Raw genomic sequence first — 26,265 nt, 5'->3', positions numbered from 1 at the left:
GCCCCTGCTGCCATCTCTTCTAGTTCATCTTCACTGTTACTTGTGAGTGTGGGGGTCTGATGGATGTACCATTCGTGGACATTGGCAATAGCGTCTTCAAACCGGTACCAACCCTTAACTCAGTGCCACCCATTTCGAAGACTCCAATCCAAATCACTCCTCCATGTGTCTATGTTTTCTGTAGCTTGCCAGTGCCACTCTGCCTGGAATCTCTAGCTATCCTATATCATGGCTGGTCTAGAGGTGACCTTCTTTGATGCATCCTCCGCATCACTGGACCTTCACTTCACCTCTGGCTAAGTATGTGCAGTCCGTAGGGCCCCACAACTGCATCCGGAGTCCCAGTTACATGAAGCTTTTAAAGAACCAACTTGCACTGATCACGCTTCCAACACACATTCTATATCTCGGGCAGGAGGCTCAATTATTCAGAGCACACCCAGACACTACAGAACTCCGATCTTAACCAAAGAACACTAATCACCTCACTAAGATGCACATCTTCATTTGCACGCAAAACACACAAACCACATTGATTTTATTGGCTTTCACACAGTGAACCGCTCTTGTCCCAAACGGAAGAAAAGATGGAGATTTCCTGGGTAAATTGTTCTTGTGCGTCAGACGCAGGGGAACTGATGTCCGAGACAATCATCATGACTAATGCTGATCCACCTCCACTATCTCCTCACGTTCATTATTTGTGAAGCATTCCTCTTTCTGTCATGTTATGTTATGTGGATTTGTGTACCTCACTGCTCACCCAGGAGTGTATCCTGTTAGGCTCTGGTTAGTGTAGTCCTTCCAGTCCAGTCCCTGCTTGCTACCTCTTATATGTTTTCATTTGTCTGCTATAACACTCTCTCTCTTTGAGGTGTTTGCCAATCGTGATATCTGAGCTAGACAGTTTTCTGGCACGCTCTGTGTCCAAACCATTTTGTCATTGTGTTCTCTGAATTCAGCACTTGCAGAAAAAAGAAGGAAAGTGCTGAAAATGAAGAGGTTCTGTTTCAATAATGTGAACCAGTGCTTTAAATGGGCCGGTACTCTCCGGTACTGAGTACCGGCACTTTTTTATTTTGAGAGGGAGAGTACCGGCATATCTCAAGAAAAACGTAATACTTTTAATTGGAGAGTACCGGCACTTCTCAGAAACAAGCAGGTACTCTATTACAGAGTACCTGCACTTCTATTTTTCCATTTAAAGCACTGATGTGAACTGAAGTTCGGCGGGGGCATTCCATTTCAGGTAAAAGCCTTTTCCATTCCATGCTGGATTTACAGTAGAAAAAAGCAAGTGAACACGTGGTGCAGGATTCATGAACAAGCATGTGTTGGATTTACAAACGACCAATGTACACACAGAAACTGACTGTTTGTGGAAGGGGTAAACAACTCAATGAAATGGGGAAATGACAGACTGAAACAGAGGCGAACAGGGGTAAGATATCTAAACGAAGCAGTAGAGGAAGCAAGCGGATGAGGGCACTGGTAAATAGAGAAGTGAAACAGGTAACTGAAAGGGTGGAACAGGCTAAGGAATGGGTTGAATAGGTAAAAGAAGAGATGGAGCATATAACAGAAATGGTGTAATAGACGCTCTGCGGCTGGCGGCTGTGTCAAGTTAAGTATGAATACTCTTCCCGCAGTTCCGTGCCGAGGGGTAGGGCATAAAGGCAACTTCTCGACAGTGGCCTTATGGTAACAAAAGATATAACAGTTGCACAACCACAAAATGAATGCGTATAGCAGATAGCTGAAAGGACAGGGTGTGCAAATGAAGGCACGCAGCGTGCGAATATTGGGTTGAACAGCTAAAAGGAGTGAAGAAGGGAAATGTAAGGGTGGACCAAGTAAAATAATTAAAAAAGGTAAACAATTGTGTGGAATGAATACGTATATGGGTGCAATGGGCCAGAACGGGCAGTTAAGTGATGTGTATTTAAAATGCAAGTGGTAAAGAAAAGATTGGCTAAATGAGAAACACCCACAAAGGGAGCCACACATACAGAAATGCGCCCAGCAGCTCACACAATTTGGGCAAAGGACCGGCTTCAGTGTTGCATCCAGTGGTGGCCTGCAGCTTTCGGAGGGAGGGGGGCAGATGGGAAGCAAACACACACTCATTCTTTCACACACACATGCACGCACGCACATCCATTAACAACACTCATAACAATCAAACATGCACGCACGCACCAAACATTCATTTTAAAAGATCACACTCATTCTTTCACACACACACACGCACGCATGCACGCACATCCATTAACAACACTCATCAACATTCAAACATGCACGCACGCACCAAACATTCATTTTAAAAGATCACACAAACACACTTACCTTCAGCCTCGGAGGTCCTAGGAGGGTTGGGACTGCTGCCTTCCCTCGCTGGCTGACCTTAGCTCAGCCAATGAGGGAAGGCAGCAGTCCCAGCCTTGTCACAGAGTGCGATGGGGTCAGTGACACTGCTGACCCACCTCACTCTGTGACGAAGTGTCACTGATTGACACTCGCCCTGGGCGCTTCAGGGCTTAAACCTGAAGCATCCAGGTCGAAGTCAATGGGTGACCCTTTCCTCATCACCCAGGGGAGGGCCTCGAGGCACCTTTGCTGAGCCAAAGAGGTCACGCCCATAGGAGCTGTGACCTCCTCAGCCCAGCAAAGTTCAGCTTAGGCAGCCAGGAGTCTGCGCAAATCGTGCATGTCTGCTCCTGGCTGCCTGACCTGAACACGAAGAGTGTCTGTCAACCTGACAGACACTCTTCATGAGGGGCAAATGGTGGGGGACGTGGCCCCTCTGTCCTAAAGGACGGGCCACGCCTGGTCGCATCATGAACTGCTCCTTTCCAGAAGAGAGGAAACACTAGAGAATTCCCAAGCAAATCTCTACTCTGTGACAGAGGTAACTGCACTTATGTCAGGTAGAAAAAGCATGCCACATACTACTGGAAAATTACTGTGCTCTTTTTGTACCTACCAGTTATAGTAGTTGTAACGAGGTTAATAAGTCCATGAAACGGAGAGTTTAGGGGAAACAGGTTTATTGGAAGTACGAAGGTCCCATCCACACACCAACCGTCCTAAGCGTCTCCACTTTCCCCCTCAACATTCTCCCCTGACCTAGGTATATTCTAAAACAGAATACATGGCAGAACCCTAGGCTAAGGTTCTGCCAAAGGACACCCACACAGATATAGACTCCTACTAATAGCATACTACAGTAGTCCACATATTTTTATGGACAGAGCATAATAGCACATTTCAGTGGTGGCTGTGGTAGGGCATAATTCTTGCTACAGGTTCACCTAATTGTTTTCAAACTTTGTCTTGGGTGCCCTCACACACAAATGTATCCACACATTTACACTCACTGTTTCTCATGCACAATGACACATTCACAATCACTGACCCTCACTCACAAATGCTGGGTTCTGATTTGAACTCCTGGGGTACAGGTGTTCTGCTTTAACAGTTTGGCAGGTGCAGGTGAACAGGGCCTCTGCGCCCTGGTGCAACTGTACCTGCTGCACCATTGATAGAGTTACCCCTGGCTCACTCCCATACTCTCTCTAAATCTCCCCTCACTCAGTCATCCTAACTCACTCCGCTTTACTCGCTCTCAGTTGCCCTTATTCATTCTCGTTCTCATGTATTCATTGTTTCTCACACATTAATTCTCAGTGACACTCTCAAACACATTAAACTAACACACACACTCACCCAATCTCATTCTCTCTCAATCACCCACAAATACACTTTCACTCAGACATGCACAGAGAAACAATTCTGAATTATTTCTTTATTTACTTACCTTTCGTACAATGCTGGGAACTCAAAGGCCCCATGGCAGCACAACTGCTGGAATCTGATGCTGGGGATTTGTACCAGCAATCCATTGTTCCTAACTAGGAGCAAGACAGAGCAGCAGGGCGAGGTTTCAGAGGCATACCCACCTCAAGCCCTGTCTGAGACTCTTGATAGGACTAGAAGCACAACCTTATCAGAACCTGGGAAAGTACTAGGGGCCCTGTTCTTGCTTCTCTGTGTGGCTCCTCATTGGCCTTAAGGATGCCCTAATGTGCACTTTGACAGCCCCATTGTAGCAGATATACACTGCTATCTGAAGCATGCGCTTCATTTCTGCTAAATAAAAATAGGTGTGTGTGTTTTAGGGAATTGTAGTTTAACTACTCCCTTCACATGCCCAATCCAGACATCCATCCACAGAGTCCTGTGTTTTAAACAGAGCCTGTAGCTGGATAGTCACTCATACCCTTCATGCCCCCCGGTCACCTCCTCCACTCCCCCTCCTGTTATCAGGAGCCTGGTGGAGAGGTCGAGAGTGCTGACATGCACACTGCAGAGTTCATGTAAACAACTAAACATGCAAGTTTTGTTTGCATGAACACTGCTATATTAAATTATTGCCAGTGTAATATTTTATTTTAACAGTGGCTCAGTGGGCTCACAGTTGACAGGACCATGCTCTGAAGCCCCATGACCCAGCTGCACAATACATTTTTTTGCTCCACAAAATATTGATAACAAGACATTCAGAAGGGTCATACGTTCTTCCTCTACTAAATACAATACATCATAGACCACATACGGTGCACAAGCAAACCACCAAGGCTTATGCTGCTCCTATGTCCGACACAAAGTTATCAGGTGAATATGTCCATGACCCAGTCTCTCTGCTCAAGGAGATCCTGCATCTTCCATGCCCTCACACATCACGTAATCATTACTCTCGCTTTGATATACCTCCCAGTCTGTGCAGTAGTTTTGTCACTGCTATTTCCACACACCCTTTACTTCTCCAGCACTTGTCTCAGCAAGTCTACCTGTGTTCCCAGGTCTGTTTCGTTTCCTGAACCTAGCACCTTCTATACTCTAATTAGGTTCTTTCACTGTATCAGCTGCCAATGTACTGTGGTCCACTTTGCTTTCAAGGACACCTTCCCTTCTACTACAACTTCCAAAGATGATCTTAGTCACATGATCGCTGACCATTTCTGACTCTTGTTTCTACGGGCACAGCGAAGTATTGATGAGTACTGAATTCTAATTCCCAGTATTATTTCTTTTTGCTGTAATTCTTTGGTAAAGGCCCCTGTATACCTAGTGCAGTCCCAGTGGTCCTATTCTTACAACCTGCATTGCCAGGTGATTTAGTCTAACTAGTTGTCAGTAACTGTTATATCTAATTTTCTTTCCTTCCTCTTTACTGATGTATGGTCTGGACCATTTCATGGTGTTGTCTGTGCCAAATCTTTTTGTAACGCAGAATTAACACATACCCAAAATATGTACGATTCACAAACAGCCAGGTATGGCATCTACATGTTTGTTACGCGTGCTAGAGCTAAATGTTCAAGGTTGCACATGCATAAAGAGAGCGTGGTTTGAACCTAGGTTAACTCAAACGGTGGAACATGCAAATAAAAGGAAGGAACAGGCCCATGAATTGGTGGACACTGTAAATTAAGGACGGAATAAGCAAATGTACATCTGTAACAGGTACAGAAGAACAGAACATGTACATGCAGAAGGGGAGCAGTTAAATTACCCTCTAAGCACGTTTTAGATACAATTGGCGAAGAAAAGGGGATCCAAGTGAAGGAAACACTGGTAAAGGACACCACATCCAGAGAAGGAAACTCAGCTCAGAAAATCAGAGCAATACATTTGCTCAGAGATCAGAATATGAACGCCTCCTTTTCTAAGCAGCAGAAAAGGGGGATAATCCCCAAACAATTAGGAAATGTGTAAAGATGATGCTGAGCTGGTGTCAATTTAGCAGAAAAGTCATACTTAATGCACTCACTTTCCTCTCACTTTATTTATTTACATAAATGTCCTCTATTGGTTAAGGCCCATGTGTGCTCACACTCCCATCTTGGCTTTTGTTTTCTCTCACACACAAAATACTCAGTGATTTCACTTTGATATATCTCCCCCATGTGTATCAGCTCGCCTCTCCTTTCGCCAGGCACCTCATATTATCACAGCCTTTGTCATGGCCAAGGTCTCTGGGTTCTTGCCCCTGTTCCCACGTTCTGATTTCGTCAGCCTCTAATGCTTTTATCAGGCTCCTTAATAGCATGACAGAGAAGTCGGCTTTTGGTCAGTTTATCCTATGCATAGTCTCCATCATTCGGGCCTTTAGAAACCTCAGTAGTGAGTTTAGCAGAACTATTATTTTTAATATCCAGCTACATAAAGAGGTAAACAAAATGTTAACAAGTACTGAATTAACCTGTGCAGCATTGTTATTTCTTTCGCTATGTTCCTTCTAATGTTAGTGCAGTCCCACCAGCCATATTCCTCATCATAGAGAGACATATATATTTTAAGTCTAATGAGTCTGGTACTACTTTACCTTGATCACTTTGGTAGTATCATGAGCCAGGAGATCCAAAAAACCACTGCTTCTTGTCATTGTCTGTGTGTGGTAGACGTGGAGTACTCTGGCCATGGCCCATCTCCAGCTGCAAGAAAATAAACACATAGCTAGGAGTCCTCGGGGTACATGTCCACCATTCTACACTCATACAAGAGTTTACATTTCAGAGAATGGTCTTTGCTTCCTAGTGGACTTGTAAGAAGAACAATGGACACCTCATATGGGCACAAACCATGCATGATTCACAAACAGACACATTTTATATTTATGACAGCAAGTGCTAAATGATCAATATCTGCATCCACCAAATACATATGTTTTACTTAGCGTGACTAACTGAAGGGCCTCAAATGAATGAGCGGAGCATGAGAGTGACATGTTGGTAAAGGCAAATGAATAAGCTGGACAGCTAAATTAAAAGGTGAAACCAGGAACCGGTAACAGATGGACCGGAATGCAGTGGGTCAAGGAGTGGAACAGACACATACATTCAGGACAGATAAATGCATCAGATAAACAGAAGTGGAGCGAAGTATGTTGTAGGCAGAGTACACTGTGCACTTGCTGGAAGTCGCATTTCAAATAGTTCATTATTTTTGTTTAATTATTTGTACATTTCATTCAATCATTATTTTACCTCAGTATGAAGCTAGGATATTTTCCCTAACCGGCGCCTCCCCTGATAAGCCTTCTGTGTACTGGCAAAACCCTTACTCATTCAGATCACACTTTCATCACCCATTCCATTACACCCCCAGAAGGCTGAGGCAAATATAGGATACACAGCACACCAAGATTGTACATACATTACTTCTGAAAGAAGGAACACACACAAAGCACCACTGTCAGATACTACACACCTCTCTTCTCATACAAGGAACACACACACAGCACCACACCAAGAAGCCACACCCTTCCTTCTCACAGAAGAAACGCAGTCAAAGCACCACACCCAGATAACACATACCTCCTTCCTTACAAAAGATCACACACAAAGCACCACAACCAGAAACCATACACCTCCTTTCGCACAGAAAGAAAACCCACAAAGCATCACATTTAGATGCCACACACCTCCTTTCTCACAGAAGGAACATGCACAGAGCACCACACGAAGATGCCACACACCAACATTTACACTGACAAATCACAGACCTCTCACTTATCCAGAAAACACATAATTTAGATGCTCCCTCATACAGAGAGGATGATCATACATAAACAGTTGAAATGGCATTCGTAGGGCACTCATAAAATGTTCTTCAATTTTACACCATGAACTGCTCATGTACAAAATAGGAGAGAAGCAGTAGAATTCCTTTGTGTGTTGCTTCTGTTTGTCAGATGCAGCTGAACTGATGTCAGAAACAAATCTGATACCCAATTCGTCTCCCCTTTTTTATTAACCTGGAAGCATTCCCCTTTAACATATAGGGCCACATGTACGAAATACAGGTTTTGTGACTCACAAATTGCGAGTCAGAGCGACTCGCAATTTGCGAGTCGCAAAACCTTATGTACAACAGTGTGAATTACACTTTTTGCGATTCGCAAGGGGGTCGCAAATGACCTACCTCATGACTATTCACGAGGTAGGTCTCAATTTGCGACCCCATTGGGAATGGCCACCCTCACAGGGATGGTGGCCTGCTGGAGTCAGCAGACCAAGATGTTTGTGACTGCTTTTAAATAAAGCATTTTTTTTTTTTAAATGCAGCCCGTTTTCCTAAAGGAAAACGAGATGCATTTCAAAAATAAAAAATTGAAAAGTTTTCTTTTCATTTTTTTTAGAAAGCACTGCCTGCTCTGATTTTTTTTTTTTCGCTGTCATTCACAAAGGGGAAGAGGTCCCCTGGGGACCCTATCCCATTGCGAATGGGTTAGCACCAGTTTGAAACTGGTGCTAACTGCGATTGTTTTGTGACCGCATTCGTGGTCACAAAACAATCATACATGGGACTGCGACTTGCAAGTAGGAAGGGAACACCCCTTCCTAATTGCGACTCACAAACCCTTTTCGCGATTCGGTAAATAGATTACTGAATCGCGAAAATGGTTTTGAACATCCCAAATTTCATTTTGCTTGTTGCAAACGGCCCAATTCACCGTTTGCGACGTGCAAAATGCTTCGTACATGTGGCCTCTGGGCTTTGCAGCTGCAGAAAAAAAGTAACATACCAAGGCACCAAGACGTTCAATGTTCAATACTCTCAAATGATGTCAGGGAGGATAAAAATCACAGATATACTATTTGTTTCATAATGGCTTTTCAGTACAAAACGCTGGATGAACACAAACTCATGGTTGCATGAGTCAGAAACAAGTAGGTCTTGGACTGACACCGGTTATATGTGGACACATGGACAAAAAACATGTTTTGCAGTCGGTGGATAACTGTCAGTGAAACAGGTAAATCAATTAATGAAATGGGAAAATGATTTACGTGAACAGAGGTATGTGATGGTAAGATATGTACATGAAGAGCTGGAGTGGGTTAACTAAACAAGGAAATTGTTAGAGGATGGATAACAGGTAACTGAAAAGGTGGAACAGGATATTGACTGGATTGGAGAGGTTAAGTGGTAGTACAGATAACAAAAAGGGTGGATTAGACTTTGCAGCGAGAGCCTGTGCCCACTAAAGCACAAAAACTCTGCTGCTGAGGACTTCAAAAGTGCAGTGAGAGAAGCAGCAAATTACTGATGCTTCTCAAGATGCCTTGTCCAACACGCTACATGGGGATACAAAGTTGCATAAAGTTTTATAACAGATTTGTAGACGGAAGGGGAGATGTAGTCTTGCCATATGACTTAGGTGTCTCCAGAATATTTAAATGTCGAACTCTGCTTAATATTTGTCCGATGGTCCAAACACTCTGCTACCAATGATTAACTGGAGAAATCTGTGATCAGTATGGTGGTTCATGGTTACACCAGAAGTTAGATCCCGGCTTTGGTTGATTACTAATGGCTACCTATATACATTTCTTGTTTTTAGAAAACCATTAAAAATTCTTAAAATGGATTTTAGAGCAAAGAATGCAACATTAGTATGTGCACAAAATGTGTGTGATTGACAACATGCAGAGTGTGTTTCCTGGTGCAATCACAAACTGCAATTACAAACACATCTTTTAGGGAGTTGGTCATCTGACGGGGTGGTATTGGCAAATAGCTAAAGTTAGAAAATAGTCGATTGGAGAGTGTTAGAAATGGGGTCTTTGGTTGGCAGTCAGGTTACCCCCTGTCCAAGCAAGGACCCTCACTCTAGTCAGGGTAAGTCACACACAATCCCAAATTATCCTGTGCCCACCCTCTGGTAGCTTGGCACTGAGCAGTCAGGTTTAACTTAGAAGGCAATGTGTAAAGTATTGTGCAATAAATCATACAATAACACCATATAGCGCCACAGAAATACACCACACAGTGTTTAGAAAAATATATAATATTTATCTGGATATTTGCAGGTCAAAACAATCAACTATTCAATAAGTAAATGTAGAGATATCACTGAAAAGTGATATCAAGTGTCTTAAGTCTTTTAAAAGCAAACAAAGTCTCTTTCAAGCACAAAGTACCTAGTTCGCGTGAACAATCTCCGCAAAGGGCCGCAGAGGAGGAGAAGCGTGGAAACAAAGGTGTGTGCATTGATTTCTCAGGCTGCACACGGTCGATGCGTCGTTTCGTTTCCACACAGGGACGGCTGTGCGTCAATTTCCGGCGCTCGGTCGTGGATCCTCTTCGGGTTGCGGGATTTTCCGACACCCCGGGGTCTGTGCGTGGAATCCTGGGCTTGTGACAAGCTATGCGTCGTTCCGGTGGGCGTTGCGGTGAAATTTCTCCTGCACGGCAGGCGCTGCGTCGATTTCCCCTCTGGAAGTCGGGCTGCGTCATCCCAGGTCGGCTGTGTGTCGATCTGGTGGGCCGTGCGTCAAAGTTCCAGTCGCACCGCAGGTGCAGCGTTGATCTTTTCATTGCAAAGTTGAGCTGCATCGTTCCGGTTCGGCGTGAGGTGAATTTCACACCGTGGAACAGGCTGTGCATCGTTTGTAGCGAGCTGTGCATCGAATTTTCGCCGCACAAAGAGTCCAGTTGCAAGAGAGAAGTCTTTTTGGCCCTGAGACTTCAGGGAACAGGAGGCATGCTCTATCCAAGCCCTTGGAGAGCACTTCTTCACCACAGCCAGGAAGCAGCAAGGCAGCAGGGCAACAGCAAGGCAGCAGTCCTTCACAGAAAGCAGTCAGGTGAGTCCTTTGGGCAGCCAGGCAGTTCTTCTTGGCAGGATGCAGGTTCTGGTTACAAGTTTCTTCTCCAGGAAGTGTCTGAGGTGGTAGGGCAGAAGCCCTGTTTTTATACCCAAATGTGCCTTTGAAGTGGGGGAGACTTCAAAGAGTGGCTTAGAAGTGCACTAGGTCCCCTTTCAGTTCAATCCTGTCTGCCAGGGTCCCAGTAGGGGGTGTGGCAGTCCTTTGTGAGAGCAGGCCCTCCACCCTCCCAGCCCAGGAAGACCCATTCAAAATGCAGATGTATGCAAGTGAGGCTGAGTATCCTGTGTTTGGAGTGTTTCTGAGTGAATGCACAAGGAGCTGTCAACTAAACCCAGCTAGATGTGGATTGTAAGGCACAGAAAGATGTAAGTGCAGAGAAATGCTGACTTTCTAAAAGTGGCATTTCTAAAATAGTAGTATTAAATCCAACTTCACCAGTCAGCAGAATTTTGTATTACCATTCTGGCCATACTAAATATGACCTTCCTACTCCTTTCAGATCAGCAGCTACCACTCCAACAATGTAAGAGGGCAGCCCCAATGTTATCCTATGAAGGGAGTAGGCCTCACAGTAGTGTAAAAACAAATTTAGGAGTTTTACACTACCAGGACATGTAGACTACACAGTCTAGGGCACACCTTAGGGGTGACTTATATGTAGAAAAAGGGGAGTTTTAGGCTTTGCAAGTACTTTTAAATGCCAAGTCGAATTGGCAGTGAAACTTCACACACAGGCCTTGCAATGGCAGGCCTGAGACAAGGGTAAGGGGCTACTTAAGTGGGTGGCACAATCAGTGCTGCAGGCCCACTAGTAGCATTTAATCTACAAGCCCTGGGCACATACAGTGCCTTCTACTAGGGACTTATAAGTACATTAAATAGTCCAATTGGGTATGATCCAATGTTACCATGTTTAAAGGGAGAGAGCATATGCACTTTAGCACTGGTTAGCAGTGGTAAAGTGCGCAGAGTCTAAAAACCAGCAAAAATGAGGTCAGAAAAAGAGAAGGAGGAAGGCAAAAAGACTGGGGATAACCCTGCAGAAGGGCCATTTCCAACAGAGAGGAAAAAAAGAAAAGGACAAAATAGGTATATAATGAGGTTATAATGTAACAGAAAGGGTGAAACAAATCAATATAGGACTGCAGCAGGTAAATGAAAGAGTAAAAAGTGTAAAAGAATGCCTGGAATCTATAAACGATGGGGTAGAACAGGTAAATCAACTAGAACAGGTAAACAAATGTGTTAAATGATTAGGTAAGAGAAAAATGTTGATGAATGGCGGAACATCTAAATGAAGAAGCAAAACAGCAAATAAAATAAAGATGTCTGTACTTGAATGGCTAGAACAGGCAGGCGGACGAAGTGGAATTGGTAAAAGGCCTACTATACATGTGTACAATCCAACAGGCAGAGAAAAGGAGAAACACATCCTGTTAACACCTTCAAAGGTAGCCAAAACCACGTAAATGCACCAGTTCACAAAAGTGGAGCAAAGGATTTGCTCCAGTGTCACATCATGAACTGCGCCTTCCTCAAACAGGAGAAACATCCCAGGCAAAGTTCTCCTGTGTAGCAGATACCACTGAGTTAGCATCAGTAAAAATGTATGTAATATTTTTCAGTAAAATCACTATACTCCCGTGGTACCGGTCAGTTATACCTGTATACATGATTTTATTAGCACAATACTACTTTCATTATAGCCACGAAAGCACAACATGTTTCCTACACGGCCAAGCAGCACAATATGTTTTTGCTCCACAAGATCAATATTAATAACATGGCTTCTAGGATTGTCAGTCCCTCGCTGCTAAATGCGATAAATCACAGAACACAGAAAGTACACAAGTATAGCACTCCAGCTTACTTACCTCCCACATCCAACACTCAGTATCCAAGTGAATCTTTCTATAAGCTACCTTCTGTGCTTAAAGTGAGCCTGCCTCTCCGCTTCTCCTCCACCACATTCTCATTGCACTCAATTTGATTAACCTCTCAGTCTGTTCAGTACTTTTCCCCGCCTGTCCCCACATTCCTCCTGCTCTCAGAGCATACCAATGTTCCCAAGGCTTGTGTCCCTTTCAGAACCCAGGACCATCTATATTCTTACCATGTTCATTCACAGCATCAAACAGCTCTGTACTTTGGTCGTCTCTTTTTTCAAGATACCCTTCCTTTTTAAAAAGTCCCTCAGTGTTGGGCTAAAGAGAAACAGTGTGTTAAACATTATCCTATCCCTGCATAAAAAGGTAAGGCAAATTATTGATAAGTACTGAATACTGAGGTTGCCTTCTTAGAGTTCTATGTACAAACGTCCTCACTCATAGTGGAAATTTAATAACCACAAAAATAATGTTTTGTTTCACAATGAATTTGCAATAGGAAAAACACAGAATCAACATATGCAGAACATATGTATGACTTGTAAAGAAGCAGACATTACATGTATACATCTGTTACATGTATGAAAACAAAATGTTCAATGTGGCACATGCATAAACAAAGTGTATTTTGCTTTTGAGTGTATAAGGATGAGTTACCCTCTTTGTATGTTTAATATATCACTGGTGACATTGTCAATGATACCGTCCATTCTACCTCTGTTAGCCTGAAACTAAAATCTGAAAGTAATAGTGAAATGGTTGTTAAACCTTCCATCATTGGTACACCCAGATCAAAAGGGATTTCTACCCCATAGGGCCACCAGAGTGAACCTGCAGTGTCTTAATAACTGTCTAAAGTATGCAATAACGTTTTGGGATCTGCTTGTGTTGTAGCCATTGAATGCTAAAAAGTCATTTGGCTCCTTGGAATGGCAATTCAGAGCTTGGATCTTGTCCACAGTGGGTCTGGGGACAAATTTCTTACCCTGCTTATCACTACCATGCCAAAGTCTGGTTGGTACAATTAGTGTAAATGGGAGACTACTTGGGGGATTTGCCTTGGGTCGATGTACTGTCAAGGGTGTCCCCCCTCCTCCACTCCTGTTTACACTGGCGGTGGATCCTTTGGGACATTGTTTGTGGAGGGATCTACACATGCTGTTTTCAAGTGGCAGAATGGAGCAGAGGAGTATGGCCCATATTTATACTCCCTTTGTGCCGGATTAGCATCATTTGTTTTTACGCTAATCTTGCGCAAACTTAACCCCATATTTATATTTTGACGCTAGACCCATCTAACGTCAAAATATCAGAGTGTGCGTCATTTTCTGGGTGTGTGAAACCGCCTTGCGTAAATGAGATGCAAGGTAGACGTTCCCGTCCAAAAAAATGACTCAAACACCTGAGCGCCATATTTATCCAACCGGGCAAAAATGGAGCACGGGCAGGAGGCGGAGCTGGAAAATGATGCACATCCCAATTTGTGTCAAATTTTAACGCCTGGGTCAGGGCAGGCATGAAAATGGGGCAAACACACCCCTACTTAAGGAAAACTCACACAATCAACATCATTGCTCAAGAAGGACGTCATGGAGGTGCTACTCATGCAGCATGCCAGAAGACGCAGAGCACAGGACCAACAGCAGCAGCTACCGCCACACCAACATGGACCCCAAAGGCAACGCAGAAGGCAGGAGAGGCTATTCAGGACCAGGACAACCCTTCTGGGCCTCAGGGAACATTAAATCATCCAGAGGTACAGACTCCACTGGCAAGCCATACAGCAGCTGCTGCGCCACATTGAGCCACAGTTAGCAGCCAGCTTGCAGGCACCCCACATTATTCCACCATTCCATCATTGGTACACCCAGATCAAAAGGGATTTCTACCCCATAGGGCCACCAGAGTGAACTGCAGTGTCTTAATAACTGTCTAAAGTATGCAATAACGTTTTGGGATCTGCTTGTGTTGTAGCCATTGAATGCTAAAAAGTCATTTGGCTCCTTGGAATGGCAATTCAGAGCTTGGATCTTGTCCACAGTGGGTCTGGGGACAAATTTCTTACCCTGCTTATCACTACCATGCCAAAGTCTGGTTGGTACAATTAGTGTAAATGGGAGACTACTTGGGGGATTTGCCTTGGGTCGATGTACTGTCAAGGGTGTCCCCCCTCCTCCACTCCTGTTTACACTGGCGGTGGATCCTTTGGGACATTGTTTGTGGAGGGATCTACACATGCTGTTTTTAAGTGGCAGAATGGAGCAGAGGAGTATGGCCCATATTTATACTCCCTTTGTGCCGGATTAGCATCATTTGTTTTTACGCTAATCTTGCGCAAACTTAACCCCATATTTATATTTTGACGCTAGACCCATCTAACGTCAAAATATCAGAGTGTGCGTCATTTTCTGGGTGTGTGAAACCGCCTTGCGTAAATGAGATGCAAGGTAGACGTTCCCGTCCAAAAAAATGACTCAAACACCTGAGCGCCATATTTATCCAACCGGGCAAAAATGGAGCACGGGCAGGAGGCGGAGCTGGAAAATGATGCACATCCCAATTTGTGTCAAATTTTAACGCCTGGGTCAGGGCAGGCATGAAAATGGGGCAAACACACCCCTACTTAAGGAAAACTCACACAATCAACATCATTGCTCAAGAAGGACGTCATGGAGGTGCTACTCATGCAGCATGCCAGAAGACGCAGAGCACAGGACCAACAGCAGCAGCTACCGCCACACCAACATGGACCCCAAAGGCAACGCAGAAGGCAGGAGAGGCTATTCAGGACCAGGACAACCCTTCTGGGCCTCAGGGAACATTATATCATCCAGAGGTACAGACTCCACTGGCAAGCCATACAGCAGCTGCTGCGCCACATTGAGCCACAGTTAGCAGCCAGCTTGCAGGCACCCCACATTATTCCACCAGAGACCAAGCTGCTAGCTGTCCTGCACATGTTGGCAAGTGGCTCATTTCAAACTACTGGCGCCCTGGTTGCCGGGGACTCACAGCCCTCATTCTCCGCCTTACTTCCCAAGGTACTTGATGCCATCATCTCCCTCACACCCTGCCACATCAGCTTCCCCAACACACAGCAGAAGCAGCAGGAGTCCAAACAGGGACTTTATCAAATTAAAGGCTTCCCGTACATGCTTGGTGCCATTAACTGCACACATGTCCGGATTGTGCCACCTGCTGCAACCGAGCACCTATACCGCAACGGAAAGCACTCCCACTCCATCAATGTGCAGGCCATTGTTGATCACCAGGGATTGTTCACCAACATCATGGCAAAGTATCCTGGGAGTGTACATGATGCCTTCATCTTCCGCCACAGCACCATTAATCATCACTTCCAAGATGGACGATATGGCAATGGCCTTCTTGTCGGTAAGTACAGAAACCTAGTAATTTACACACAGCACAGCAACCCTGTAGGACACACAAAGTATACACCACTACATTGACACGTGGGCAGGAAGACACTGAGGTGTGACACTGTTAGTCATGTTTGATATCCTGACCCAATGGGATATACACCTATGGACAAATGACGGCTGAAAATAACAATAGATGCTACTCTAGAGCCACAAGGGACCAATTCAAAACCACACAGTGACAATGACATGGCCTTAACTGGCAGTACAACTTGGAAGATGAACCATTCAATGTCATATAAGGCCAGAGTCAATCCCACACCCTTCAAAGCAATACGTCCTGTGTAAGGGGTGTGTAATGTGTGTTGCTGCAGGTCAAACACCATGAGACACATAGCATGATGATGCTGGCTCAAATGAAGGTGACATGGAATTATTGAGGCAGAACCAACATCTTACATCACTCTTGGGGTGAGATTGCCAGCTAGCAATAAGGAAGTGGACTGTGCCATGAAAACATGTTGATTTTACACTAATGGAATGTGCACACTGCTACACATACTGAATGAGACAATTCCCTATATACATAACAGATGTACAGGAAGATAAACCTTCCTACACTAAAACCTTCACCCCCACAACCAGCCTAGCCAGCTCACCTGGAGCAAGTTCAGTAGTGTGGGTGGACGGTTGCACATGAGCCAACTGGGTGAGGGAACAAAAATAGGTTTGCATAGAACTTATCACACATGGAATAATTGTGCATTGTCAGTATGGAACACTTAAGTGCTGCCAGCTTATGGAGATGTGTTGTGCATTGTCACCTAGGCAAATCAAAGGGCCTTACTATTGCATTTCACCTGCAATTACATATGTCTAATTGGATGGGATGTCCAGGCCATGTAGTGCAACCATGTTACCACCACAGTGGAATCTATTGTGAGTGTGAAAGTATCATGTAACCTCCAGTAAATGCACACGGACACATCTTTCTCACAACATAACGCATGGGAGATAAACACTGAACTGCAAGTTTCCAAATATACCAGAGATATCAGGTCAAATAGCCAAACACCAGTTTTGCTAGTCAAACAACCCAATGCAGAAAGAACATCACAGAAGCCTAGGATCCCACACAATACCACAAACACATATGAGTCACAGACGACACAAGATAACAACAGCCATGCAAAGTGGCATTCCCGGTGCAACCAACAACAAAATACTTACCCCCATTTTCTCTTTCAGCTGATCAGGGTTACGGGATCCAGCCATGGATCATGACCCCATTTGCCAACCCAAGCATAGCAGCAGAGCGTGTCTATAATGAGGCACATCGTAGGACGCGCACCATAGTTGAACAGACTTTTGGCATCCCTAAGTCCAGATTCAGGTGCCTGGACATCATCAGAGGCAGCCTCCTATATTTCCCAGAAATGGTCTGCAAGATAATTTTGACCTGTGCCATCCTGCACAACATTTGTGTGAGGAGGAACATTCCTCTATATGAACCTGAACAACAAATGCCTGAAGAGGAGGAGGAGGATTCTGTCCGGGAAAATGAGGGGGAACATCCTAACACAGCTGCAGGAATGTGTCGCAGACAACAGATCGTACAAAAATGTTTCCAACTATAGTCACTATCACCACTTTGTTATGATATGGAATTAAATACCTCACTTCATCACTCAATCATGTTCTGGGTAAGTATTTATGTATCACATGATCTCTAGGAATCCTAATTAGAGTATTGACTCATGGAGCATTAGAGAAAGACAAATTTGCATACTTCAGATGCCACATCACATTTGATGTGTATGAATGTACAGCAAACATCACACACAGTTTTTATGAAATACATCCTGTCCATTTCACATTTGAAGGGCAATTTCATAGGACCACAGCTATGAGACACATCCATGTTGCCAACATGGTCCATTGCAGCATGCAGCATATGACACACAACTAAGACACCATCAATCATAAGGTAAAAAAGTGCATCATACATGAGGCAGTGGATGTGCAATTGTATTGGTAACAGGAATGTATGACCAGACCCTGGACAGCAGAAAGTGTGACATCAGCTATCTCTGCAAGGAGCATGTGTGACAAGAAGTGCATCAAACCTGAAAATGGATCGCACAAGTGCCCCAGGTATGACAAGCATTGCTCACAAGACATGCCCTGCACAGTCCACCCAGGTAATAAGTTCTGCCACTGCCATGTTTTAAGTCTCTGCCCAGCTTTCTCTTGGGCGCACTGTAAATGGACTATCTGTACCCTGAGAATCATCATCTACACTCACCCAGACTCCCATTATGACTCCTGTGTGCTTCCCTCTTCAGTATGGCATACCATAGTTCTAGTTCATCAGTCTGCATGGACTTCAGGTCCCATAATGCACTGCATGGTAATCGGTCAGACCTGTAATCTGCTGTCCATTGCTTCTCATGTGAAAGGTCCGGTTGGCTGCTTGAACTGGATTCTCAACTCTAGGACTTGTGAGAGACTGAAGCTGCACACACCTGTGAGTACTCACATGCAGCCCAGCCATTTGACTCTGCCCTGCCCATGCTGCTGCCTGGAACTGCTTAGAAGCTGCCATTTCCTGAATCTACTTGTTGTGCACTGGAGTACAATTCATATGTGTACAAGAGCCCTTGGGGGATTGTGTAACAGTGCAGAGTACCCTAGAAACCGCTCTTTGTTCCCACAGTGTTGTTCCTGCTTGTCCCAGTCAAACTCTGCTCACTGTGTATTTGCCTTGTTCATGTTTGTTCCTAACTGAGCCTGCATCCTGTTAGCCAGACTGGTTCCAGTCTTTGCATTAACCAGAGACGTTCCCCGTGGCCACATTTGCCTCATAGTTGATTTCCATGCCCTCCGTTTCCTCTTGGGGTATTGTGACTGGTAGGTCTACGATCAGTCCTCAAATGTAAAGTATAGTTTAATTTGTTTTCTTATCATATTTTGTTCTGGGTGCATGTTTTCAAAGGGGAAAATCCAGCTCCCATCCCTTATCTGCTTTTACATGTATTCATTAGTGCCAAACAGTGACAGTGTGCTATGGCTGTATGCCTGGATTTGGTACTGTTCCTCCAGCCCAACAAACAAGGGCTGCTAATGTGTATGTAAGACAATACATTTTTGTGCCCTGACGGTCCAGACACAGATTCACTTCTGCTGCCACCTTTTGATGTGGTTTGCTTGGTGACTAGCTGTGGGATTAATCAGCACAGAGGCACTGATGTTCCCTGTTGCGGTGGAAATGTTAGAGCCCTACCCTGTTTACAAATGTAGTGATGAAACCTGCCTGTTTTTCAATTACTGATCCATAACGTATTTGAGCACACCAAGGTTGCTCTGTCATCAGCCTTCTGAAATTTCTGCTGTATCATAGCTGCCCTTTTCCCTTGTATGCATTACCTGATCTTTGGCTTTAGGTCAAATCGGCTTCGAAGGATACTCAGTTAATTCAAGGGTTGGCTCCACAGACTCCTGACTAGACCTGCACGTAACTGTTACACCATGGAGGCCAATACTGACACAGGGTACACATGGCCACACACTTGAACTGGACACTTTTGTGCAATGAACCACTGGAAATATGTGAAGACATGCAGCATGGTCTGCTGGTCCACCACAGCCACAGGAGAAACATAGGTCATTTACATGAGTCAAACTGTGGTGTACATAACAATTTAATATTTGGATTTGAGACTCTGTGTCACAAACACTGTACCTACCTAGCATGTTCAAATGCCTGACTCATGGGTAGTATACACACAAGTGACCATGAAGTGGTAGGCTGTATTTCATGACATGTGAGGGGTAACATATCTGACATAGCCCTCATCAGCCGTCCTCGATGTTTCCTGTGTATAGTTAGTCATGGGAAATGTATTGTCCCCAATGTCAAGCAAGTACACACAGCATAAGAGGCAACAGATTTTACAAACATATATCATGACTGATGTACCTCATTGAATGGCATCTGATTGCCGCGTAGGCTCTCATTATCCTAATGAGACTACTGGATTTTTGGGCGGCAAGATCGTTCGCAGTGTGGGGGACCAAGTCTGACCCACGGTGAAGGACCCTTATCACCCCAAATCCGTTTTTTGCTCCGGCTAACTAGCAGTGCCTCATCTCTCCCGAAGGGAAGAGGCAAATGGGCAGCCGAGCGCATGACATCTTAGTACTTCCCAGGGAAGTCGTGGTCACTCAGGTCACAACCGGTTTTCTCATACACAGTACGGTCTCATATATAAATGACAAAGGCAGTTTAAGTTTTAAAGATTGGTTTGATAAAACAACTGCATTTTAGATAACAAAGCGTGAGCTGCAATAACCAGAACTATACAACACAGTAGGATTAAAATAGTAACGAGGAGAGTGAAGCACAAGAATAAGGCTATCATAGTGCAACTAAATTATGTTCTCTCTAAGTTATATTCTGAGCACAGCCTGCGAAGCTCTAAGCCTGCCTTTCAGGTTCCCCCGGGAGGACATCAACCCTCATACCTGAGCAAAGGCCTGTAATCTGCATCAGCATCTGCAACGGGGCAGTCAGCATCAAGTTGTGGGTTCCTGGTCGGAATCTCCCTCTAACGTGTACTAGGACTAGAAAGTGTTTTTATAACTAACATGCAGATGTTCTAAAAAATGTCCCTACGTAAGGATGTGAACTTTCTACGAACACTAAAGACTAAACTTCTACCACGTCTACCGGCAATGTACCAGACTGTCTCCTTGACTGAAGCACAGAGCGAGTAAGAATGTATTGTTTGAGAACACAGTGCTGAAGTAAGCTAAACAGTGTGATAGAATGAAATAAAAACAAGACCGTGAAACTGGTTATTGTAAAATAACAGTGCCAGGTTGAATAAAATGCATCTAGGGCAAAGTGCACAGAGGCCTAATACGTTAAGCTAACGTGCATAAAGGTACATTAAAAATGGCTACACTACACCTTCCCCTTGTCGGTAGAAAGTGGTTTCTGCCAAAACTAAAAAATGCCCTAAGCCCAAAATATAATTAAAAGCCTATCAAATTTCAACAAGTTAAGAGGACACCAAAGCATATTAACCCTCGATTTAAAAAATGAGCATGCGGCAAAATACCGAATTTGAATCACAATGTCAATTTAGAATAAATTCAATTCAAACAGTGGTCATGGAAAGCAGGAGATTCTCCACTTCGGCAGATGACAAAACCAGAAAATCCACGCCAAAGACTACCAAGGAGCAGGTGTGTTCCAAAGCCCCAGTGTCAACCAAGGTGGCATCCTGTGTAGAGCCTGTGAACGAGTTAATATCAACTTCCTCCGGGAAGGGTATCTCGTAAGCAGCTTCTCGAAGCAAACGCAGCCACAGTGCGCATGTCTGGTAATGAGCCCTTATCGGGAACATCAACAGATCAGCATCAACCACTGGGGGCGTTGCTGTGAGAGGCAGACGTCCAGTGCATGTTCAAAAGAGCACCAACGGCACCGAAACACACAATCTAAAACCGGTCTGAATGACAGAGACCAGTCACACTCCAAATGTTCCAGGAGTGTTGCTCCAAAGTGCTGCATCATGCGTTCACGACACAGCTGCGCTGATGGGAGCGCCCTCATTTGTCCTTGTTGTGGCGGGACAGCCATTGCGGAAAAACAACAGCAACAGCAAAATGCCGGCTAATAAAGCCAAAGTTATCGGAAATCCCCCAAAAATGCTTCAAAAAATTGAATGAATAGCCAAAGGTATTAAACTGAATACAGAAGAGAAGGTGTGAACGAAACCAACACCAACAGCTTTGAAAAAATGTGCTAATCCAGCCGTGCTGGACACATTAAATATACGTCCCACGAGTTCACCAAAGTGGCTCGGAAAGTTGGTATTTAACAGGGACTGTATTTCCGCCGATGACCTTGCCACCTGAAGTGCGTAGGTCTCGCGTGCAGATGTAAGGGCCACATGCTTCTGAAACAATAAAGCCTTTAGTCTACTTAACTTGTCAAAATTCACCTTAGAAGTAGCAATGTGAGGCCAAATATCAGCTAACTTCCTAAATTTAGTGGGGGGAAACAACACACTCCTGCAGCAAGTAACGACCTTAGTGACCGAAACAACGTAAACTATTCCGGCCCGCATGCCACAACAGTCTTCACTATTGAGGAGGACGTAGCTGCCGTTTGAAAGCACCTGGAATGTGCGTTTAATCAAGGGGACCGGAACTCCCTTCAGATAGCAAGCCAAGTTCGCAACCGAGGCATTACACGCCCCATGCAAGGACAGCTGCTTACAAATCATCGACTGGCTGACTGAAGTCTCACATTCACTACCGCTAAGAAAGACCTCTTTCATGCCATTGAGGCATTTGTACAAGAAAGGAAGCTCCCACACCTCATGGATATAACTATCTCCCAACTTCTCATATCTGCCTACCGGATCATGTTTCAAACAAGAAGTCAATTGTAACGTAGAAATAAGCAGATTAATAACCCTGTGTATCAACCACTCTGTAGAGGGGATCTCGGCCACAGTAAAAAGCAATCTTTCTAACTTTTCAATGTTGAGCATGACATAAGTCGCCTCCTTCTTAGCCATTAGTTGTTGTTGTCGCGTTAAATTAAAGGAAACAAATATTTCCCTAGCACGATTGTGCTGCCACGGAACACAACCTGCCTTCAATGTCTGAAGCGTCCAACCCAACTGCATAATGGACCTGGTATGACTCTGTCCATGGTATAAAGAAGAACTATCAGATCGTATAATGTCTATAGCAGAAGAAACAATGTTGTTAATTGTATATATCCGGTTGGACAAGGAGTGAATTCCATTATCCACAACAGCTAATGCCTTTTTCAGATTTTCCTGATCTATCTGCCTTAACCGGGCTGCAGCCTCTTGTTGGCAAAGTTTCCATATTTCATTGTACACTTCATACAAGAAACGCTTCCTATGTGGCGTCTTCCGGCCTGACAAAAAATCTTGTAAGTCAGTGTTATTAGACAGGAGGGTGAGATGTGTCTTAACTGCATCTAGCGAGGATGATTTTAACCATTGCTGGCACAATTTTCCCACACTATATGTTGTAATTATTTCAGCATGTTCTGGTGATATATAGCGAGGGTCTGACCTACACGTCCGGAAACCCCCGAGGAGGTGACAAAACGTTGATGACACCCGTTGGTATCTATTGGCCACAATACCCACCCGCCTGGACGTGTCTGTGAAGCATTAAATGTACCATTCTGGACCCATTCAGTAAGCTCACTAAAAGTTGCATTCGTGTACTTTTGCCAGTCATCAAATTTCGCAGGGGCAGGTATGCTAGGCATGTTCAATTCTCTGATTGTGGCTAAGCCTAAACAGCTAATCTGTTGTACTGTTTCATTTAAAAAAATCATTTGAACGAGAATGAGACATGCTCTAAACAATGTTTCTCTACCCTTGGGTTGCCAATTTTTTGTTCCCCAAACACTTTTTAAATCCACATTTTTTGACCAATATTCATAACCTTCAATTGATAATCGGGAAACAAAGGAGTCCGAATATATAAATTTTGTGTTGGTCAACAACATTTGTTTATCTTTAGTCGGAGTTAACCTAAAATAATATGACTTAGCATTCATTTGATGATGCCCAGAAAAATACTTACATTTGTCAAAATAAGTTTTAGAACTCCCTTGCAGGGGAGTTGGGCAATGTTCCCATTGCGTATAGTCAAATATCGTTTTTGGATTACTTACTTTATGTATGAAGTGGTGCCCATAATAATTATAGCAAAACATGTCACCATAATTGTCTTTAAACTGGTAAACATCTTCATTTTCATAGACAATATAATATTGTAATTCTGTCATCATTGAGTCAACTGTCTTCACATCCCATTCATCAGATAAAATGCCTCGTATTACTATATCATTCATAGATAACTTTAGCACATACGGTATTTGAATTATTTCAGTGGGACCGTATATATCAAACATTACCTTATCCCACACAATCCTATCCGGAATTGGCACTGCAGAAATGTTCACAAAGGAAAAGTCTCTTCGAACCCTATGTGTTGAAAAATGTGGTTTCAACACTTCCTCCACCTGTTCAACTGCTGATCTCTCAGGAAGAAAATGACCATGTATCAATAGAAAAAAAGTAATGACAAACCCAATCCAAAGATAAAATGCTATCATAGTCAATAAAAGCCACAAATAGTTCCATGGAAAAACAAATGACGTATCTTTAAGCCAACACATCAGCTTACGTGGACCTGACAGGTCAGTAGTTGAAGAGGCAAACGAGTCTGATAGACCATCGTTGTTGTCGGCAAAGTAACCAGAGGCAGTTCGTGCAAAAGGCATTGCGGTAGTCAATGGAGGAGTTGGTGTTTCTCGCGGTGGTACACTGTAGATAGCACCATCCGTCACGTCTGTAGTCATGGTGACTTGATGAAATGTTTCTAAGTTAGTCGTTGTTAGTGGAACTAATGCAAAATCATCATCCACCCTCCCCAAGCTCGGAGTGTTGGTATAGATAACTTAAGGAGGAACTTCTTCCCCAGTAGTGAGAGGGATTCGGGAACTACTGGACGTTCCTCTTGGTCTGCTGTGTAGAATCGGCCACATGTTGTAACTTGACATTGTCAATAGAAACAAAGCGATTGCCTTTGGCACCTGGCAACGGGGGTAGAATAACAGTTCTTGTTCCGTGTATCCCCAACACAGGGACTGGAGCACGATAAGAAGGGCCAAATTCTTTTTTCACTGCGACCTTTCAACGCACAAGATCCCCAAACCTGGGAATCCAGCCGGTAGGTGTTACTAGCACATCCTTAATTCCTGTGGAGGCGGCATTTTTAGAAGAGTTATCTTCACGGAAATGCGGTAATTCCTGTAAAACAGTGACACAATCATTTATGTCAAAAGGCGTTTCCGCCGCCTCCACACCAGGACCATCAAGATCCGGAACAAACATTTGTGTTCCGAGCAGGCACTCATATGAAGTACGACCCCCCCAGAGACCTTCTAGGCAGGTTATTTAGTGCTCTCTGAACTCCATACAGGTGGGTTAGCCAACTACAACCCGTACCTAAGACTCTGGCTGTTAAGGATTGCTTTAAATCGCGGTTTAATCGCTCCACAACAGAATTTTTACAGCGACTAGTATATATTTGTATGCACTATCTGGTGTTAGTGGACCGCAATGATCCAAGTACACACATTGTAATGGTCTATTAGATATTAAGAGGGGTGTCTGCTGCGGGCGCTTAGCTTTTGAAACTTTAATTTGTTGACAGATATCACAACAAAGGACGTACTGCTTAGTCTCTTTATAGAGACCGGGCCACCAGTAACGGGCCTGCAATAGCGAAATTGTAGCTGCCAAGCCTGCATGTGCAGATGCCACTCCCTCATGCGCTGCTTTAATCAATTGTGGTCTTACATCTTTATTGGGGATGTCGCGTACGCCTACGCTAGGAATTTTAACTTCAGCGTTCAGCATACTTCCCATGAAGTACTGATATTTATTTAGCAATCCTTTTGGATAAGGCGTGCCATCAACCGTAGCTTTTATGGCAGCCATAATCTCTGTGTCTGGTTTGGAACTCGAACGAGTCACTGCAGCTACAGTGGCAACTGCCACTGCCTACTTTGCGGGTTCATCAGCCAAAGTATTTCCAGCAACGTGTATTCCAACGCGCTGGTGTCCAAGTGTATGTACAGCATGGACTTTGGGTAGCGTCTCTTTCAGATCTGCTACCTTCCCCCACAGTAGTCTGTGTTTTATGGTGTTGCCTTTTGAATCTCTGAACCCATTCAAGCGCCAGTAATGTAGATATTCGTTAAAAGACTGGACGCAATAATACGAATCACAAACAATTTGTGTGAACTGCGTCGGATCCCTATGTTCTAGTGCCATTAGTAGAGCTTTTAGCTCAGCCAATTGTGCTGTACAATCCCCTAAGGTCTGCATATAGGTATGTTGGGGGCAGAATTTCTCCCCCTCCATATAGCCGCTCACTACCGCACATGCAGCAGAATATTGGTGTTTTGTTCCAATCGCCGGTTGCGCAGAGCCATCGGTGTACATGACTAATTGATATTGATCAATAGGCAACGTGTCAGCGGGAACTGGATATTCAACTTCATATTGCAGGAATTCCTGAGTTTGTAACTTTGGGTCAAAAATGTAGTCTACATCAGTGGCTGTTAAAGACGTAGCCCATTGTATCAATCGTGGGTGAAGTGCTTTTGCGTTCGGAACGCTAGCTTTTGTAACGGCCTCGAGGACCGGAATAGGAGAAACGACAATAATGCGTTTCCCCTGGGCA

This window comes from Pleurodeles waltl, chromosome 4_2, assembly GCF_031143425.1.
Source record: "Pleurodeles waltl isolate 20211129_DDA chromosome 4_2, aPleWal1.hap1.20221129, whole genome shotgun sequence".
Lineage (NCBI taxonomy): Eukaryota > Metazoa > Chordata > Amphibia > Caudata > Salamandridae > Pleurodeles > Pleurodeles waltl.
The sequence above is the reverse complement of the archived record's forward strand: the minus strand, read 5'-3'. Positions refer to the sequence as shown.